The sequence below is a fragment of the Loxodonta africana genome, chromosome 6 (assembly GCF_030014295.1).
Source record: "Loxodonta africana isolate mLoxAfr1 chromosome 6, mLoxAfr1.hap2, whole genome shotgun sequence".
In the NCBI taxonomy this organism is placed as follows: domain Eukaryota; kingdom Metazoa; phylum Chordata; class Mammalia; order Proboscidea; family Elephantidae; genus Loxodonta; species Loxodonta africana.
This window is the reverse complement of record NC_087347.1, coordinates 110,244,745-110,260,523: the sequence shown is the minus strand read 5'-3', so window position 1 is coordinate 110,260,523 and position 15,779 is coordinate 110,244,745.

Genomic DNA, 15,779 nt, shown 5'->3' with positions numbered 1-15,779 from the left:
GGTGTCTGTTTAGTTCATTGATGTACAGCTGCAGAGAACCTGATTGAAGGGACTGTGAGGAGGCAGCGAACCACCATGACAGACTTGTTTTATCTGTACTCCACTCAAACCAGATTGTATGTTCAGTAGGCATTGAAGTTGTAGGTGAGACTTCTCCAGACACAGATTTGGGGCAGTTCTGCCAGTAGAAGATGATTTTCTGGCTTCTATGCTCTCCCTGTTGGAAACCCTGGTGGCATAGTGGTTAAGAGCTACAGTTGCTAACCAAAGGTCAGCAGTTGAATCCACCAGGTGCTCCTTGGAAACCCTATGGGGCAGCTCTCTTCTGTCCTATGGGGTTGCTATGAGTGGGTTATGCTCTCCCCATAGTCTCATCTCCTTGATAAAAAATTTTGACATTCAGAAGGAGCCCAGTCCTCACACCTTTTCTAGTAGACACCAGAAACTTGAATTCTGGTATCCACTCAGAAGGGGGAATAAACTCAGTTTATTTAAGGACATTTATTGTTATTATTTGTTGTTAGTTGCTGTCTATTCAGCTCTGACTCATGACAGCCCCATGTACAAGAGAACAAATCGTTGCCTAGTCCTATGTCATCTTTACGATCATTTGTATACTGTCATGGCCACTATGGATTTTGAGGGCCTTCTAATCTAGGGGTCACATCTTACAGCATTGTATTGGCAGTATTCTGTTGTGGTCCAAAGGGCTTTTTATTGACTAATTTTTGGAATTAGATCACCAGGCCTTTCTGCCCAGTCTGTCTTAGTTTGGTAACTCCCCTGAAACCTGTCCGCCATTGGTGATGCTGCTGGTAATTGAAATACTGGTGGCGTAGTTTCCAGCAACACAGCAACCTGCAAGCTACCACAGTGTGACAAACTGACAGACAGGTGGTGGAAGGACACTTAAGGAGAACATTTAAGGGGGAACTTTTGTAGATCTGCTTTGTCTTTAGATGCCGGGGTCACAACTTTTCAACTCCACTGTAAAAACAAAGCAGGAAATGTGACACAATCCTGTGACCAGGTGGTTGGCTACCTCCTTGATAAAGACTCTGACTTTTCTTTCACCTCTTTCAGGGCTGAGCAGTCTTATTGCACTGTAGATACCCACGAGCATTATCAGGTTACATTTAACTTGCTTGAGGGAAGTCGGGTATGACTTCTTTTTCTTGGAATTCCCCAATATCACCTTGAAAATGATTCTGTACATAACAGATATGGGCAGATTTTGTATTCCTGGGTCATAATGGTATTTCCAAGGCAAAGGAAACACTTCTGCCCTATTTCAAATGCATACTATTACATCTGGACAGCTTATTAAAATTTCAGATTTCCTGGGCTGACCCCAAGGGTTTGATTTAGATGGTTTGGAAGTAGAGTCCCAGAATCTGGATTTTAATCAGGCATGTCTGTTGAGACAGACGCAATGGTCCATGGCATGTTGCTGTTAGGTGCCATCAAGTTTCACTCTGACTCATCGTGACCCCATGTACAACAGAATGAAACACTGCCCAGTCCTGCGCTATCCTCACAGCCGTTGCTGTGTTTGAGTTCATTGTTGCGGCCACTGTGTCAATCCATCAAGTCGAGGTTCTTCCTCTTTTTCACCGACCCTCTGCTTTACCAAGCATGATGTCATTCTCTGGAGACTGATCCTTCTTGATAACATGTTCAAAGTGTGAGGGATGAAGTTTCGTCAATCTCACTCCTAAGGAGCATTCTGGTTGTACTTCTTCCAAGACAGATTTGTTCATTCTTCTGGCAGTCCATGGCCTAGTCAGCATTCTTCACCAACACTGTTGTTCAAATGCATCAATACTTCTTCGGTCTTCCTTATTCATCGTCCAGCTTTCACATGCATTTGAGGAGATTGAAAACACCCTGGCTTGGGTCAGGCACACCTTAGTCCTCAAAGTGACATCTTTGCTTTTTAACACTCTGAAGAGGTCTTTTGCAGCAGATAATGATCCTTCCGTGGGTTCACCTACAGAAACCTTGTAATCAAATATCTCCGATGAGACCGATACAATGGTCCATAGACTACAGTTAGAGAGAGAAACGCTGCTCTAGCAGATAAAACTATGCCCTGCCTAGACACTTTGGGGGAACAAAAAGCCATTTCTGTCTGCTAGAGAGCTGATCAGTTTTAATGAGTTCTGGGAATGGTACAGGCAGTCCCTGGGTTAGAAATGAGGTCTGTACCAGACTGTGTCTTTAATTCGATTTTGTTGCTAAATCAGAACAGGTGCATATAGTTCTTATTAAGCTACATTAATGCAAGACAAGACTCAAAGCCTTTTCAATGATTTAAAAACTGCATGTGCAGCAAGTGAAGGTGATAGTGATGAAGACTCTGTTACCAGTAGAGGTTAGTTCAATTGCTTCAAGGTGACGGGGAATTTAGATAACATTAAAATGCAAATGGAAGTTGTCCTTAAGCGGAACTCTGTAACCCAGGGACTGCCTGCCTGCATTCTTGAAATATGGCCTGGAAAAAGCCAACTGGACAGATAAGAATAGTCCCGGGAACTTGATCACCATCAGGGTTCACTCCAGTTTAAGATATCTCTCCTGACTGTGGATCGGTGGTCCAGGTTATATGCTTTCGTCTTGGAGTCTGATGCTTCTTCTTTTGATCAAGGAGATGGGGTCTTGGATGGGAAAACTCAGGCGATTTCCCTTGTTTCCCATAACCCTGGTGCTCCCAGCGAAGCCCTTCTCGTGGTAGCTCTCACTAATGGGTAAAGATAGCAAAGAGAGTGACAGTGATTTCAAATTAGTGAATTATTCCTTTGATCAAAAATGGTGGCAAGTTTCTGGCAGTTAGAGGAAGAACAGTTGGAATTCTCGTTCAACTGGAACTTGAGGTGAAAACTCAGAGAAGCCGCTCCAGTGAAAAACCTTGCAACATATCCCCATCTAAGCATGTTAAACGACATCAAAGGGAAAGTGTTTTCTCCTGTGATTTTCCTTTCACTGTTCACGAAACACTTGTAAAATTGATGATGATGTATCTTACCAGTCACCTATAATGCTCTGTACCACTGGAGAAAACAACATTCCTTTAATATTTTTGAAGTTTTCTTTACTTCATAAGATGCGTCTGGGGAGCTTATTAAGTTCATTAGAAAACTGGAAGAAATTTAATAGTACTACTAAGGGCTATTTCCTTCCTTCTTAAGATACTTTTGCATTTTTAGATAGGAGCATGAAGAGATAAAAGAAAAGCTTAGCTACAAACAGATAAAAGTTGATATGTATTTTTGAGGAGCAAGTGAGAGAGGAAATGAGTTTATTCATTTCCCTATAGCTGGGTCCGTTCTTTCCCTAGTGCCCATTTTCAGTCCTAAGTTGGAGAAGGAGGTTTTTAAAGGAAAACCAGTATAGAGTACTGGTGGTTCAGTTGTATCTTCTTGCCCTACCTGTGGGAGACCTGGGCTCAATTACTGGCCAATGTACCTCATGCATAGCCGCAACCCATCTGTCAGTGGAGGCTTGTCCCTTTGATGCTGAACAGGTTTCAGCAGGACTTCCAACTAAGACAGACTAGGAAGAAGGGCCTCATTGTCTGCTTCCGAAGATCAGGCAGCATTTTGTTCTGCTGTGCATGGCTTACCACGCGTTGTGAACCAATTCGAGGTAGCTAACAACACCATATATTGAAGCTTAGCCTCATTCCCTGTATTTCTGGGATATCCTTATTATTAATGTAATACCAGTGATAATGTTATCTTATTACTACTGATACTGATTGATAGACAAATTTTTTTTTTGTACTGCATGTTGGCCAAAGTGCTATGTGTTTTACAGGCATTTGCTCACTGAATCCTCGCAACCTCAAGAAGTCAGCACTAATAATATCCCAAGTTATTATGAGCAAAAAAACTGAACCTAAGAGAAGCTAAGAAAGAAGAGGTCCCTAGGCACTCAGCTAGTGAGTGTTGAAGCAGTCGGCCTAAGGAAAAGATACATCTCTGCCCTTGTCTAGGCTGGAAGATTTTTGTTGGGAGCACTGCTGGGCCCTGGGGATTCCAGTCCTGAGTTCTAGATCCTTTTTTCCTTTTAGATGGGGTGGAGTAGGATTGGAGGAGGCAAGACAAAACTACTGAAACTTTCACTTTCACTGCAAAGTTAAATTTTATTCAGTATCAAAGATAAATGTGTGTGGAGGCCTTGTCCTTACTGAGCCTTCTATGGCTATCTGGTGCTTTGTCCATTTGTTCCACAGCTGCTCTTTCCCATCTCAGCATTCCAGTTCTTATTTTTGATCCTTCCTTATTATTCCTAATTGCCTCAGTCATCTAGTGCTGCTGTAATAGAAATACCACAAGTGGATGGCTTTAACAAAGAGAAGTTTATTCTCTCATAGTCCAGTAGGCTAGAAGTCTGAATTCAGGGCACTGGCTCCAGGGAATGGCTTTCTCTCTCTGTTAGCTCTGGAGGGAGGTCCTCGTCATCAGTCTTCCCTCAGTCTGTGAGCATATCAGTGCAGGAACTTCAGGCCCAAAGGATGTGCTCTGTTCCTGGTGCTGGTTTCTTGGTGGTATGAAGTTCTCATGTCTCTCTGCTCACTTCTCTCTTTTGTATCTCAAAAGAGATTGGCTCAAGACACTACCTAATCTTGTAGACCGCATCAGTATAATTGCCGCTAGCTGTTCTTATTACATCATAGTGATAGGATTTACAACATATAGGGAAATCACATCAGAAGATAAAATGGTAGACAATCATACAATCAGACAAGGGGATCGTGATATAGCCATGTCGACAGGTATTTTTGAGGGGCACAATTCAATCCATGACACTAATCCCAAGAAAAGAGGCATTTCCGGGCTGAAAAATCAAAATGTCTTCTGTGAGAGATGGAATTAAGCCATAGACCTGGTGATATGGCTTGAACTCTGCAGTCAAGTTCTCTGAGGCTTCTGGCACAGCTCAAATTGGGTTCTAATTCTAGAACTTGCCTCGTAAAGTGTAAAGGCTGGGGAATGTGTGCCCAGCTGGCAAGGTCCTATGATTGTTCCTGGCAGCAGAGAAGGCTATAGATATCAGCACTTACCCTTCAGATGTACCTTGTACTTGACCCTGAGAAGATGTTTTAAATGAATACACAGGCATTTTGAAGGACTTACTTCCTTGAGGGTGCTTCCGGAGAATCAAAATCTTGTTAGAATTATTCTGGGCACTGATTCAAAGTGTGAAAGGCTAAAATATTGCCAACATGGTAATTTACACAATATAATAGCAGGGGAAAATAAATTATCGACAACTTACAGCAATGCCCTGTGAGCAGAAAGTCTCTTAGAGCACACAAAAATTATATCTACAATATATCAGCAAAATACAAGCCCAGGACTATAGGAATCAGATTCAAGTTCTTGAAAAATTAGTGGAAATTCCATTTTGCCATCACTGTCAAAATTGAAAAGTAATAATAAATGGCAGAGCCAGTGCCTAGTCATGATTGACTGAATTATGTACTCCATCCTATTTGTTATTTAGCACCTCGCATTCTCAAAGGACTTTGCTGTCATGCTTGTAGTCAAAGTACAGAAACTTGGTATCATGCCCATTTTGTCCACAAGGAAACTGAAGCACTAGAAAGTGGATTTTCTTCAAGGTCACCTCATTGGTCTGAGACTAAGCTGTAAAGGAATTAAATAAATAAATAAAGGAATTGGGAGCAATCAAATCCCTGTGTCCTGGGGCTGAAAAGGGCTAAGCTTTAGGCCAGCTTCTCAGAGCCAGAGAAGACAAAGAATAAAGGCAATTGTATTTGCTGGGGGATTCAGACCCTTAATAAACTTTTTATTTAAATCTCTGCCCTCCTTATCTTTTGTTTTCTGGGTCCTTGAATTAAAGTTTCCCTTTGCTGTACAGCTTCTTGGCTGTCACTGTTGGGGACAGGATATTCCCTTGCTATGGTCTATGTTATGTAACTGTTTATTTCTAAGAAGATTTTACTTCAGAACACAGCTTAAAGTGATTAAACAATATGATCCCCAGCTGAATAATACGTGAAAAGGGCACTTACATGAGGTTTTTATGCAATAGTGAGAACTAGGCGAAGTGAGAGTTAAGAGCAGAATAAAGAAAGCAAAGAAGGAAGAGCAAATTGTGTACTTTTAGGAACAGAGAGTCTGCAGGGAGAAATATTTTGGTACAGGAAAGATTTCTCAACTACCAGTTTATAAAGAAAATGTTATACTTTCTACTTTCGTCTTAAAATTCATCTTTGGATTCTCCCATAGCCTTGTTCCTCACGTTCAGCCATTGAATCCAACATTCACACGTATTTCTCTCTTTCCATACCTTCTACCACTGCTCTGAGTTAAAAACAACAGTCATCATCTATGTTTCAGACATCAAATGGGACACGGCTGGAGAACTGGAACAAGTTTTTCTTTTTCTTTCCATTGGACTTGTTACAGCAGCCTTTTAAATTCCTTCCGATTGGTGGTCTCTCCCTTTTCCGAGTTCATCCTGTGTGCCACTTCCAGATCAATCATTATAATCTAAACTCTGATCATGTTACTGACTAGCTTGAAACCTTTGATCACATCCCTTAATTCCCTAGTCTAAGGTCAACTGATTAAAATTCAAATTCTCACTTCCCTCCACTGTCTGGTGCCAAACTATCTCTCCATGCTAATCCTCTCCTAGCCTCTTTCCATTGTCTGCTCACCATCCAAATTAAACTAAAGTAAAAAATTAGTTTCTTTCTGAGCAAGTCTCAAAGTTTTCCGTGATCACTTTGGTAGTAATTTTTTTTTTTTTTTCTTCTCTAGAGAGCACCATCCACTTCCTTCTGATCAATCTTGGGTCTGTTGGTCACCTTAGATGACATCTCTTCACTGTATTTCTTTCTTGACTTATTAACGTTTGCCTTGTATTATATTTATTTGACCCACCTTCTTTGCTGAATTACAAGATTATTAAGGTTAGGGACTGTGTTTTGTCATCTTTGCGTTTTCGTTCTTGTCTCCTCTGCTGAGTACCTGGCACAGTGTTGGAACTATCATTGTTGTTAGTTGCCATCAAGTTGGCTCTGACTCATGGCAACCTTAGGTATAGCAGAAGGAAACATTGCCCAGTCCTGTGCCGTCCTCACGATTGTAGGTATGTTTGAACCCATTGTTAACTGCTATTGTGCCAATCTATCTCATGGAGACTTTCCCTCATTTTTGTTGACCCTGTACTAATCAATATGTACTTTTCTAGTGATTGGTCTTTCCTGGTGACATGTCCAAAGTCTTGCCATTCTCACTTCTAAGGAGCATTATGGCTATACTTCCTCTAAGGCCGATTTGTTCTGCTGGCACTCCATGGTATATTCAATATTCTTTGCCATCACCACAATTCAAATGTGTCTGTTGTTCTTCAGTCTTCTTTTTTCATTGTCCAGCTTTCACATGCATATGAGGTGATTGAAAAGACCATGGCTTGAATCAGATTCAACTTAGTTGTCAAAATGACATCTTTGCTTTTTAACAATTTAAAGAGGTCTTTTGCAGTATACTTTCCCAATAAAGTACATAGTTTGATTTCTATTTTTTGACTGCTGCTTCCATGGTCATTGATTTTTGTTCCAAGCAGAATGAAAATCTTGAGGATATCAATTTCTTTTCTTTCTTTTTTTTTTTTTTTTTGCCATTTGTCATGATTTTGCGTATTGGAGCAGTTGTGAACATAAAGAAAATGAATCTGTACTTACATCAACAGTTAAATAAGGGGATAATAAATACATTAATAGAACAAAGATTCAAGTTCTAGAGAAATAAATAACAGCTTAATCCTTTAAAAAGACAAAGTTTAGCAGCTGTGCTGCATATTTTTTAAAAAATTAAAAGATATGCTTGTGAAAATGACAGCACTAAACTCATAAAAAAACTCATACTTATCTATAATTACACTGAATGTAAACGGACTAAATGCACCAATAAAGAAGCAGAGAGTCTCAGACTGGATAAAGAAACATGATCTGTCTATATGCTGCCTACAAGAGACACGTCTTAGACTTAGAGACACAAACAAACTAAAACTCAAAGGATGGAAAAAAATATATCAAGCAAACAACAATCAAAAAAGAGCAGGAGTCGCAATATTAATTTCTGACAAAATAGACTTTAGACTTAAATCCACCACAAAGGATAAAGAAGGACACTACTTAATGATTAAAGGGACAATTGACCAGGAAGGTATAACCATATTAAATATTTATGCACCCAGTGAGAGTGCTACAAGATACATAAAACAAACTTTAACAGAACTGAAAAGTGAGATAGACACCTCCACAATTATAGTAGGAGACTTCAACACGCCATTTTCAGAGAAGGATAGGACTTCCAGTAAGGAGCTCAATAGAGACACGGAAGATCTAATTGCTACAATCAACCAACTTGACCTCATAGACTTATACAGAACACTCCACCCAACAGCTGCAAAGTGTACTTTTTTTCTAGTGCACATGGAACATTCTCTAGAATAGATCACATATTAGGTCATAAAACAAACCTTTGCAGAATCCAAAACATCGAAATTTTACAAAGCATCTTCTCAGACCGCAAGGCCATAAAAGTAGAAATCAATAACAGAAAAATCAGGGAAAAGAAATCAAAGACTTGGAAACTGAACAATACCCTGCTCAAAAAAGACTGGGTTATAAAAGACATTAAGGAGGGAATAAAGAAATTCATAGAGTGCAACGAGAATGAAAACACTTCCTATCAAAACCTCTGGGACACAGCAAAAGCAGTGCTCAGAGGCCAATTTATATTGATAAATGCACATATACATAAAGAAGAAAGAGCCAAAATCAGAGAACTGTCCCTACAACTTGAACAAATAGAAAGCGAGCAACAAAAGAATACATCAGGCACCAGAAGAAAACAAATAATAAAAATTAGAGCTGAACGAAATGAACTAGAGAACAGAAAAACTATTAAAAGAATTAACAAAGCCAAAAGCTGGTTCTTTGAAAAAATTAACAAAATTGATAAACCATTGGCTAGACTGACTAAAGAAATACAGGAAAGGAAAAAAATAACCTGAATAAGAAATGAGATGGGCCATATCACAATAGATCCAACTGAAATTAAAAGAATCATATCAGATTATTATGAAAAATTGTACTCTAACAAATTTGCAAACCTAGAAGAAATGGATGAATTCCTAGAAAAACACTACCTACCTAAACTAACACAATCCGAAGTACAACAACTAAATAGACCCATAACAAAAAAAGAGATTGAAAAGGTAATCAAAAAACTCCCAACAAAAAAAAGCCCTGGCCCAGACAGCTTCACTGCAGAGTTTTACCAAACTTTCAGAGAAGAGTTACCACTACTACTACTAAAGGTATTTCAAAGCATAGAAAATGATAGAATACTACCTAACTCATTCTATGAAGCCACCTTATCCCTGATACCAAAACCAGGTAAAAAATCTCAAAAAAAGAAAATTACAGACCTATATCCCTCATGAACATAGATGCAAAAATCCTCAACAAAATTCTAGCCAATAGAATTCAACAACATATCAAAAAAATAATCCACCATGACCAAGTGGGATTTATACCAGGTATGCAAAAAAAAAAAAATTTTTATGCAAGATTGGTTCAATATTAGAAAAACCATTAATGTAATCCACCATTTAAATAAACCAAAAGACAAAAACCACATGATCTTATCAATTGATGCAGAAAAGGCGTTTGACAAAGTCTAACACCCATTCATGATACAAACTCTTAGCAAATTAGGAACCGAAGGAAAATTCCTCAACATAATAAAGGGCGTCTATACAAAGCCAACAGCTAACATCACTCTAAATGGAGAGAGCCTGAAAGCATTTCCCTTGAGAACAGGAACCAGACAAGGATGCCCTTTATCACTGCTCTTATTCAACATTGTGCTAGAGGTCCTAGCCAGAGCAATTAGGCTAGACAAAGAAATGAAGGGCATCCGGATTGGCAAGAAAGAAGTAAAATTATCTCTATTTGCAGATGACATGATCTTATACACAGAAAACCCTAAGGAATCCTCCAGAAAACTACTGAAACTAATAGAAGAGTTTGGCAGAGTCTCAGGTTAGAAGATAAACATACAAAAATCACTTGGATTCCTCTACATCAACAAAAAGGACATCAAAGAGGAAATCACCAAATCAATACCATTCACAGTAGCCCCCAAGAGGATAAAATACTTAGGAATAAATCTTACCAAAGATGTAAAAGACCTACACAAAGAAAACTACAAAGTACTAGTGCAAGAAACTAAAAGGGGCCTATGTAAGTGGAAAAACATACCTTGCTCATGGATAGGAAGACATAACACAGTAAAAATATCTATTCTACCAAAAGCCATCTATATATACAATGCACTTCCGATCCAAATTCCAATGACATTTTTTAATGTGATGGAGAAACAAACCAATTTCATATGGAAGGGAAAGAAGCCCCGGATAAGTAAAGCACTACTGAAAAAGAAGTGGGAGGCCTCACTCTACCTGATTTTAGAACCTGTTATACAGCCAGAGTAGTCAAAACAGCCTGGTACTGGTACAACAACAGGCACATAGATCAATGGAACAGAATTGAGAACCCAGATATAAATCCATCCACATATGAGCAGCTGATATTTGACAAAGGACCAGTGTCAGTTAATTGGGGAAAAGATAGTCTTTTTAACAAATGGTGCTGGCATAACTGGATATCCATTTGCAAAAAAATGAAACAGGACCCATGCCTCACACCATGCACAAAAACTAACTCCAAGTGGATCAAAGACCTAAACATAAAGACTAAAACGATAAAGATCATGGAAGAAAAAATAGGGACAACCTTAGGAGTCCTAATACAAGGCATAAACAGAATACAAAACATTACCAAAAATGACGAAGAGAAACCAGATAACTGGGAGCTCCTAAAAATCAAACACCTATGCTCATCTAAAGACCTCACCAAAAGAGTAAAAAGACCACCTACAGATTGGGAAAGAATTTTCAGCTATGACATCTCTGACCAGCGCCTGATCTCTAAAATCTGTATGATTCTCTTAAAACTCAACCACAAAAAGACAAACAACCCAATTAAAAATTGGGCAAAGGATATGAACACGCACTTCTCTAAAGAAGATATTCAGGAAGCTAACAGATACATGAGAAAATGTTCTCGATCATTAGCCATTAGAGAAATGCAAATTAAACTACAATGAGATTCCATCTCACTCCAACAAGGCTGGCATTAATCCAAAAAACACAAAATAATAAATGTTGGAGAGGCTGCGGGGAGACTGGAACTCTTATTTATACACTGCTGGTGGGAATGTAAAATGGTACAACCACTTTGGAAATCTATCTGGAGTTTTCTTAAAAAGCTAGAAATAGAACTACCATACAACCCAGAAATCCCACTACTTGGAATATATCCTAGAGAAATAAGAGCCTTTACACGAACAGATATGTGCACACCCATGTTTTTTGCAGCACTGTTTACAATGGCAAAAAGCTGGAAGCAACCAAGGTGTCCATCAACGGATGAATGGATAAATAAATTATGGTATATTCATACAATGGAATACTACCCATCGATAAAGAACAGTGATGAATCTGTGAAACATTTCATAACATGGAGGAACCTGGAAGGCATTATGCTGACTGAAATTAGTCAGATGCAGAAGGACAAATATTGTATAAGACCACTATTATAAGATCTTAAGAAATAGTTTAAACTGAGAAGAACACATTCTTTTGTGGTTACGAGAGAGGCGAGGAAGGGAGAGTGGGAGAGGGTTCTTTACTGATTAGTTAGTAGATAAGAACTACTTTAGGTGAAGGAAAGGACAATACTCAATACAGGGAAGGTCAGCTCAACTGGACTGGACCAAAAGCCAAGAAGTTTCCGGGATAAACTGAATGCTTCGAAGGTCAGCAGAGCAAGGGCAGGGGTTTGGGGACTAAGGCTTCAGGGGACATCTAAGGCAATTGGCAAAATAAATTCTATTATGAAAACATTCTGCATCCCACTTTGAATTGTGGCATCTGGGGTCTTCAATGCTAACAAGCGGACATCTAAGATGCATCAATTGGTCTCAACCCACCTGGATCAAAGGAGAATGAAGAACACCAAGGTCACAAGATAATTATGAGTCCAAGAGACAGAAAGGGCCACATGAACCAGAGACTTACATCATCCTGAGACCAGAAGAACTAGATTGTGCCCGGCTGCAACCAATGACTACCCTGACAGGGAGCACAACAGAGAATCCCTGAGGGAGCAGGAGAACAGTGGGATGCAGACCCCAAATTCTCATTAAAAGACCAGACTTAATGGTCTGACTGAGACTAGAAGAATCCCGGTGGTCATGGTCCCCAAACCTTCTATTGGCCCAGGATAGGAACCATTCCCGAAGACAACTCATCAGACATGGAGTGGACTGGACAATGGGTTGGAGAATGATGCTGATGCAGAGTGAGCTACTTGTATCGGGTGGACTCTTCAGACTGTGTTGGCAACTCCTGTCTGGAGGGGAGATAGGAGGGTAGAGAGGGTTAGAAGCTGGCAAAACAGTCAGGAAAGGAGAGACCGGAAGGAGGGCGCAGGCTGACTCGTTAGGGAGAGAGTAAATGGGAGTATGTAGTAAGGTGTATATAAGTTTATATGTGAGAGACTGACTTGATTTGTAAACTTTCACTTAAAGCACAGTAAAAATTACTTAAAAAAAAGATCTGCTTGTGAGTATTAAGTGTTACATGAGTTCTTTAGAACAAATGTACTACAAAGTAAAACTGGAAGAAAAGATGACTCTAGACTGAGAAAATCAGTGACTTAGAGAAGTGAGGACTTGAGCCAAACAGATGTATGCATACGACTAAGTATTGAGGAGATTTTATTCTACTGAAATGACATGTATTACTTTTTTTAATGATTAATTGTGTATTTGTTTGTTTCTGCAATGGGACTGTTGGGAATTTAAAGGAAATAATCAATTTTTTCTTCATTCATTTGTGCTTCTACTAGAATGTGCTGACACATAGCACATACTCAATAAAGGTTAAATAAATGAGGATATTGAGCATTCCAGGCACAGCAAATGGGGGATGCAAAGGAACGAAGCTTGGAATTCACATGGGATATTGTTTTTGTTTTTTTTATTTAACAAACAGTGAGGAGAATGTTTCCATTGGTTCCTAAGAAACATATTAAGGAGTACAATCTGATAAAGTTGGAAGAAGGGAGCCAAATCATAAAAATGTTCAATATTTCAATAAGAAGTTGGTTCTTTAATAATAACCACAAAGGGCTTTGAAATGTGTAGTGCCCTTTCCATGTCTGTGTTTGAGGAATATTCTCTGGAAACTGTGTATGTCAGAATAAATAAAGATTGTTGCATATACTCTGGTTGGCTACCCAAAAGTCACTGCCCTACTACTTTTGTAGAAATTCCTTGATCTCAGATAAGCCAGACCCAGCCTCGGGTTTAAGGGTAATCATATAGCCTACCTGTGGCCAAGAAGATGTTAAGTGAAAGCCTGATGGGGGACTTCTAAGAAAGTGTCTTTGTTATCTAGTATTGTTATAACAGAAATACCATAAGTGGATGGCTTTAACAAACAGAATTTTTTTCTTTCAGAGTTTAGGAGGCTAGAAGTCTGAATTCAGGGTGCCAGCTCTAGGGGAAGGCTTTCTGTCTCTTTTGGCTCTGGGGGAAGGTCCTTGTCTCCTTTCAAGGTTCAGGGCCCACTGTTCCTTGGAGATCTCCAGGTGTATTGACACCAATCTTCCTCTGGGTCTAGGAGGTTTTCAGTGCAGGATCCCAGGTCCAAAGGATGTGTTCCAGTCCCAGCTCTTCTTCTTGGTGGTAGTGAGGTCCCTCTCTTCTTTTTTGTTATATCTCTTGTAAGATAAAAGGTGTTACACAAGTAAGGGTGTGACTTAAGTACGAGTGTGGCCAGAGTAAGAGTGTGACTTGAATTACACCCTCTTGTAAGGCAGTGACTCAAGGTACACCCCACACTGATCTTGCCTCATTAACATATAGAGATTAGGTCTATAACATATCATAAAATGGAGGATAATTACATTAGATCACAAAATGGAGAACAACTACACAACACTAGGAATCACAGTAACCAAGCTGACATATATTTTTGGGACACACAATTTAATCTATGACAGAAAGTGTTTCCCTCCCACTCCTACTTCCTGCTACATCCATCTTGGGACCATGACTGGATGGCCAAGATCATTGTATAGATGCTGACTTAGGCCCCCAACATTGATAGCTGCTAAATCACACTAGTAATCACCTACCATTGTGGGATGAAAAGGAACGAATACATTTTAATGTACTATTAGTATAGCTTTCTGCTTCTCATTGGTAAAAACATTTGTGTGTGTGTGTGTGTGTGTATGGTTGTTGTTGGTGTTGTTGTTAGTTGCCTTCAAGTTGGCTCTGACTCATGGTGACCCCATGTACAAAAGAAGGAAATGTTCCCTGGTTCTGCACCAAATTCATAATCATTGGTATGCTGGAGTCCATTGTGCATTTTGAGTGCCTTCCAATCTGTGGGGCTCATCTTCCAGCACTATATTGGCCAATCTTGTTGTGATCCATAGAGTTTTCATAGACTGATTTTCCTTAGTAGTTCAGCAGGCCTTTCTTCCTAGTCTAAGTCTGGAAGCTCTGCCGCAGCTATGGGTAACCCTGCCAGTATTTGAAATACAGGTGGCATAGCTCTCAGCATCATAGCAACACACAAACCACTACAATATGACAAACTGACAAATGAGTGGTAGATTATATATATATATATATATATATATATATATATATATATATGTAGATTGTTTTTAATGTAGATTCAGTGGCAGGGAGGATGCATACACTGGAGGAGAGGGGAATAAGAATCACATCACAGAAAGAGATAATGTAGCTTAATATCCTAATTTCACAAGCAAGTACACTAAAGCCCAATAGAAGAAATGACTTGTTCCCCGTAACGTGGTAACAGATTTCTGATCAAAACACACACTCCTTTACTCCTAGACCAGGGCTCTTCCCTCTTTTTTCCTGCGTAGCTAACCGTATGGTCTTTAAAACCCATAAGGCTGTAAGATAATTCACCCCAAATCATACGATCCCATCACATGCTCATGAGAGTTTTAATTTATGAATCAGGTAGAATAGATTTAAATCTTGGGCTTCAGTTTGAGGGTTTTTGCGAATGATGCAGGTTTCTTATTTTCTCTGTGCCTTGATTTCTTGATCTGTAAAATGGAAATTATAGTAGGATTTAGTTTATAGGGTTCTCATAAAAACAAATACAAGTGAGTGTATGTGAAATGTTAAACACAGGGCTGGCACAGAGTAAGCATTTAGTGCATGTTATCTCTCAGTTATAGTCATTCCTTCTGTCTCCTTGTAATGATGGCCCCAACCACTACAAGCATCACTTATCCAATCAGATACTAGGCAGCAGAGACATCGTGGATAAAATAGGTCAGCAACCGAAACGAAAACATGACATCACTTTCCATATACATGAGGTATTGACTTTGTTTTTGGCAATGGTATGGGGAGTTAGGATCTGCAAAACTCAGATGGATGGATGGAAAGAAATTAGAAAAATCAAATAAAAATGCATTCAAGAGTATAGTATAGTTTCAAGAACAATTTGATCAGAATCATAACGTTAGGTGCAATATGAGGAAGACTTGGACTAATGTTGTTTGTAGATGAAGTGGAAAGACAGATTCAAGAGGTATTATGAAGAAA